The following is a 6,512-nucleotide window of genomic DNA, read 5'->3' as shown; positions in this document are numbered from 1 at the left end:
CCGCATTGGGAACTTGCTTATTCTTTGGGTTTGGCTTGGAGAGTGCTGCCCCAGAGTGAGAGAAATCCAAGGCAGATCATCTTTGTTTTGAGTTGAGTCAACACCCAGGTTTGTGGGTGATCCTTGGTCTGGTGGTCCAGAGTATGCCTGTAGGGGAGGCGAAGGCCATGGAAAAAGGGGTGCTCATGAAGTTTCCCAGACATCAAACTTGACTGGGAAGGCAGAGGACAGAGACTGGGAGGTTAGCTCCAGGCCCAACAGGGAGAAGCCAGTCTGGACTGCAAGGCAGTAGCGTAATATGTAGTGTTAGGCCCTTAAGCCTATGGCATGCCCACTGTGCCCCAAATAGTGGGCTCTGATCCAGAAGACACAGCTAGAGCAAAATTTGCATGGACCTTGCATCCGAGAGTGGCCTTTCCCTGTCTACTGGTTCCATCAAGTTGTGGCAGGTGAAAGTACAGATGGGGAAGAGTCAGAAGAAACAAAGAGCCTAGTAGGAAGAAGTCCCAAAAAGTGAGTATACTGTGCCAACCCCCTGGGCAGTGTACACCTTAATTATCTGAACTCTGTTCAAGGGATCCAAGCCGGCTCTCACTGGACACCTTAGCCTGCATGTCAGGGCTGCTCTCATGGATATGATGTACAGAGGGAAGACCAGGCTGTTCCTGGCCATGTTGAAGTGCATAAATAAAGGAGTGGCTTGAAAGCTCAACCCCGTATCAGTTCCTGTTCTCAGAGAAGACAAGGGGAGTTAGAAACCAGCACCAACCATGATACTAGCTTCCTAAGAAAGAATGGAAAGGTGCAGATTGTGTGGCGGAAAGGTGAAATGCTCCTCATGGGAGGAAGAAAACAATGTGCCTTTTAAAAGCTGTAGCAGTGACATAGCCGTTTTTGTGATCCTGTCTCAGACAGAAAATTTCTGGCTGCTGCTCCTGGGTAACTTGTTACATATACAATGTAACCTTTAAAGTAGCATCATTTACTTTTTTAGGAAAGAAAAATGTCAACCTTTGTTTCTTGCAGCTCCAGGATGGAAGGGGAGCAATAGCTGCCATACGACTCTTTTGCCCAAGATGCCAACATTCATGACATTGGCCCTGAACAGCCTTATAATTTACTTCTGCTGGAATGGGAAGTGGGTAGACTTGAAGAGCTGTAATAAGGCCAATACTCAATTGCATGCAGTGCAGCGGTCAATATAGGGTATATATTACTCCTCAGGAGAAATGGCAACAAATTTGCAATTCATACAAAAAATTCAATGAGGCATTAAATAGTATTTAGTTTAGTTTTTGTGTAATTGAGACCTCAGGTTTTCCAAGAAAACTTGTTACCCATCCCGGACACCGTGGAGGTCTCTTGGTTTTTTTGTTACTGTTGGAAGTGGGAGGGGGTTTCTTTGTCATCATCTTATTTTTTCTTTTAAAGGTTTTTAAAATATGAAAAATGGTTAGCTCCAAAAATGCTTAGTTCCACTTCCTTTGGCAAGTTATAAGGTAGTCTTGGTGTTTCAGGTATCCAAGTTGTGGGTGAAGATCTGGAGTTGCAATTCCTTTGGTTAACAATTACCTGTGAATGCAGGGGACTGAACTCAATGCAGGGACCCAGGAGAACCCATCCTGTCCTCTGCTTTTAAGTTAATTATGTTGGTTCTCTAGGGGTGGGGGGAATATGTAGTGTCTAATGGTTAAAACTGTTTCCTTGGTGAACTAGGGTATGTATACCCCATGGTAGCCCCTTCCACTTCCTTCCTCTTGCACACTCCAAATCCAGAAATTCATGGATGAGGCCCAGAAGGTGATGAGTTGGCTGCCCAGAAACATACTGGGGACCCAGCTCTTGAGAACAGATACAAAGAAATGTCTGGAGCAGCCTAACCACCATATTCCTACCTAGGTGTGGAGTGTGTAAGTAGAACGAGGTAGGCAGGGTTTGCTGCAGAATATCAGTGTAAGCATCCTCCTAGACAAACTTGGTTTTGAAGCTGGTAGAAGTGACACAGGCCAGTCCATAAAGAGATTAGATGCTGCAGTGCTGCGGGTCACAATTCCTGGCTGCCACAACAGAATCCATAGCCCTTCCCCCTAGGCTTGTATTCAATACAGGGAGAGACTTAGGTGCCTTAAAAAGGGATCTGCAACAGCTGGTATGCTCAGTAGGAAGTTGCCTCAGGTAGCCAGCAGTAAACGCTGAAGAAAGAAGAGTGTCTTAAAGCCTGCTCTTTTGAGGGGCTTAGTACCCCTTACACAGCATTACCAGGAAGCGTTTACCTCCATGCAGGATTCATACTACTAGAGAATAAGCCGTATGTGCTCTTTACTTCCAAATGTGAACAGGGGTCACTCTTCTTGTAAAACATGGTTAAACGGGGTAAAGTTAACCCATCTGATCCAACAGAGTAGTGACCCAGGATGAGAGAGACCTGGATTCAATTTCTCCTTCTGCACCAAGGAACTTATACTGATTCCTCCCACCAGAGAGTCCTAACCTGCAGATTATGGGCTTTCTTCTCCCCTAAGTATACCGCTTCAAGATTCATTGAATCAGAGAAAAGCAACACAACTAATCTCAATATGCAGGGGTGGGAGCAGAGATCGGCTCCAGTCCCTGCTCCAAGAACAATGTCAGTATAAAATGCATAAGCAAGGAGGCAGGAATGAAACCCAGTATTCTCCTCTTCCCAGAAGGCTAGTGAGTCATGTGGCTCATGCTCTCTCATTTTTCTCAATGAATCTTTATTTTTTTTATGCAAAATGAAGCAGCTTTAACATGAGAGAGAAATAAGGAGAGCTTTCTGTTCTCTCCATCCTTCTAAAATAGCCCATCAACAGGAGGACACTCTTCCAGGACATGGTATATGTCGGCTTGAATCCTCTCAGGAAGAGAAGGAAATAACTCATATCCTGAGTGAACACTCTAGCAGATTATTGGATGAAAGGAGGGGAGGCAGCTCCTCTTCCAGCCATGTTATGAAGGAAAAGGGCTCTGCATGTTTTTCAGGGCATGAGGGAATAGGCCTGCTCTGAGACCACCGACTGAATCATGACGAGACAGGGAAGAGCGCCTTTTATGGGGAACCCAATGAGGCTGAAGTGTGAGATGGAAAACAAGCTGCTCAATCCTGTTATGACCGAGGCAGAACAGGGGCTGTGGCTTCTGTTTTAAGGTCAAGTTTGACGTTCAGGTTAAGTTGAGGATGGCTTGATGGATGATATAGGGATGATCCTGCCTTGTGCAAGGGGCTGAACTAGTAACCTCCTGAGCTCTCTTCTAGTGACCTTTTCTTGTATAATGCCATGTTCAGAGCCGAATTTTAATATGAAAACCCAAGTTACATCCAGGGCTAGATGACAGATGGACATGGATTTTGAGGATCTATATTTTGGAGCAAGGTGCCTAAGATTTGTGAATCTGGGCCTTAGCCATTTTGTGGATGGGGAAATTGAAGTATGGAAGGGTTACCCCACAATCCACCTTATAAGAGTATTAGGAAAATTAGCTAATACTTGTGAAGGACTGAGGGACACTTAGGCTAGGTACAGACATTCAAAAAGCCTGAGGCTGAATCAACGTTACACAGTTTTCTCTAAGAGGCGCAGTTTAGATCGATAGCAAACAAAACACATATAGGCCCTTTGGTTGGGGAGGAGGGACAAATCTTAGACTGGCTTTGACCATTTTTAAACCAGTCTGTACAGGCTGAACTTCTGTTATGGGTATAAACTGGTTTTACATGCCGAACTTCTGTTCTGTTGCAGGTATAGACCAGTTTTCAGTCACTTATACCAGTAAAAGTGTAATGTCTGTACCTGGCCTTAGAAGAAAGGCATTAGAAAAGGACAAATATTATTCACCTTTCCCAACCAAGGTAATCTAGATTTTCCAAACTGTTTATAGATGTTACAGCCCCTTTTGTCCATTACATGCATAGTCATAAGAGACAGATCCTGCATCACTATGTTACTTTAAATCCAACACTGGGTAAGAAGTCTAACCAAGTGATGGTTCATGAACTGGTTATAAAAACAACAGTCCTTAATACCTCTTAATTACTGATGCGGTAATGGCTGAAAATAATCACCCTAGTTCTTTCTTTGGCCTGTGCATAATGACCAAGTGGCCTCAGTTCACTGCTTGGTGACCCAATATATTCAGTGCTGTTAACTCTCTTAATTTTGGGAGTTTTTCTGCTCATATTTCTGAGACTGCCTAAGAATCTTGTTGGTCACAAATAATTATTCTTTTTGCCCTCAGAATTTTAAAGTAAACTTGTAAATGTGATACAAGAGCCAAAAGGCAAACACAAAAAACTGAACTGTGCATATTCCCTAAAATATATAATTATCTATCTGCACATTGAAACAACTTGGAACTTTCTTTCTAGTTTTTACTGTACATGAAATCTCCTTCCTCATGCATATAACTATATTGTTTAAATCTACTTCTTTAAAAAAAGTAATTTCTGTGTGTTGACCAATTATCTCTATGCAGTTAGTCTGTGAAAACAGTCTCATACAGTGTTGGGAAAAAATATATATTTCAGCTACACCTTCACCACCCACCAGGGAAGTTAAGCCACCCACATCCCTTCCATTTATTTGTTTCACCCACTGTTGGTAAGTGAGATCACAAGCTCTTTGGAGCTAAGGCTGTCCCATATAATACATGCAGCAGTCAGCACAATGGATTCCAGAACCTGGCTGAAACCACTAGGTACTACTGCAATACAAATAAGTAATAACAGGGTGTTATATGTTTTTTGCTACCCTGGTTAACAATGTAGGATACTTATCAAAGTCCTAACCAGTTCTGGATTTTTTTTACTTCTGCCTGGCCAGGAAGTTGTACAAGCTTCTCAGATATTGAATTCACCACTGCAGTTAATGCTTTTGTTATCCCCTGATTTAATTACTACACAAGCCTACACCTCAAGACCACCCAGAAAACAAAGCAGAGCACAGAAGTCCTATAGCTTAATAATACTCCACACCTATGCATGACAATCTGTTCTGGGTTCCATATAGATTTGCAAGGTGCATTTGCAGGTGTTGTTTTTATTTTATTACCATGGTGTTTAGGAGTACTTAGCCACGTACCAGAATCCCATTTTGTTAGACAACATACAAATACAGAATCTGTTCAGTGGAGTTTATCATGTAAACTAAGTGTAACACAAGAGATCACATATAACAGGTGAGCACATGTGAAGGATGAGTATTGATCAGCACGCTAGGCAATATAGTACATCACCAGTGTGAGTTTTCTGTAGGCATCACCACAAAGGAGAGCCACAAGAGGAATCTGAAGGGGGATGGTGGTAATGAGGTGGCTTTGTGGATACTTACAGCATGAAAAGCACTTGGAAGAAGCATAAAGATGTTTGTTGAAAAATCCAGTAAGTAGGCAATGGAGGCTGACATTATAAAGCACTTAACAACTTAGGTCATGGGTGATCCACCAGTTGTTTCTTTCTCCCAGTGAAGCTGCTTCAATTGAGATTCAGCTAAAGGACCCAGCAGTTCTCTGGTTTATCGTACCAGGTGGGATAGTGGGTATTTTCAGTGAAGGAATTAGCTCGGTTTTACTTTCTGGCCAGAGCCTGACTAACAATCTTCTGTTCTCTAAGTTCATCTTTTCTCTTGGGCTTTTTTCCCGGTGGTTTGTACAAGGATGGCAGGCATCGTGATTCTTGCTCGGGTCTTGCAAGCAGCTGTGCACAGCGCTGTCCGTGCTGGGAGCACAGCCGTGTGCACATGGAGCAGCTTGTGGGATCAAGGTTTGGTGAGGGGGGTTGAATTGGATTTGTTTTGGCTGTTTTTCCTAGCAGGTTGTATCATAGTAATATTCCCTGCACATTTCCCCAGGAGAGAAAGTGTGTGTGACAGCACGTACGTGTGTGTGTGTGTTTTAAACTCAGTCACTCTGTCCCAGAAAGAAAGCATCCCAGTCGCTTAACTGCTTACAACGTCACTCTTCCAAACAGCACAGTAATGATGGGTGGATCCAGGATTTTGAAAAAAAAAAAAGGGTGCAGGTGGTGTGGTACACATGTTTCTCCAGTTAAAAAGAAACGAGGACCGTCACTAATCAGTTAGGGGCCTGGAGCTGTATTTATTCAATTTAAGATGAAAAAAAAAGCAAACCAAAACCCCTTTATTGCACATTAAAACTTGCTATATGTCATCTATTCTCTAGAAATCCTACCTAGACAAAAAACAACCCCAAGGCACCGTGTCATTAGTCCTGTAGTCTTGAAGGGGACATGCATAAAAGCAAGCCTACCCTTCGTGCCAGCGCGCCCGGGGACCCGCACGACGGTGACAGCCGGGAGCCTGTTTCTAGCTGGAGCTCAAGGCCGGTGTGCGCGGCTGGCGCGGTCGGGGCGGCCGAGCCCTTCCCACCTGTGGGGCCGGGGCGCGCCCTGCCTCCCGCCAGCGGCGGTTTGGAACTTTGGCAGCGGAGCCCCTGAAGGGAGGGGGAGGGGGAGGGGGAGGGGTCGCCCCGCCCCG

This window comes from Gavialis gangeticus, unplaced genomic scaffold (assembly GCF_001723915.1).
Source record: "Gavialis gangeticus isolate Ggan-Ray unplaced genomic scaffold, GavGan_comp1, whole genome shotgun sequence".
NCBI classification, from domain to species: Eukaryota; Metazoa; Chordata; order Crocodylia; family Gavialidae; genus Gavialis; species Gavialis gangeticus.
Note: the sequence above shows the minus strand (reverse complement) of the source record.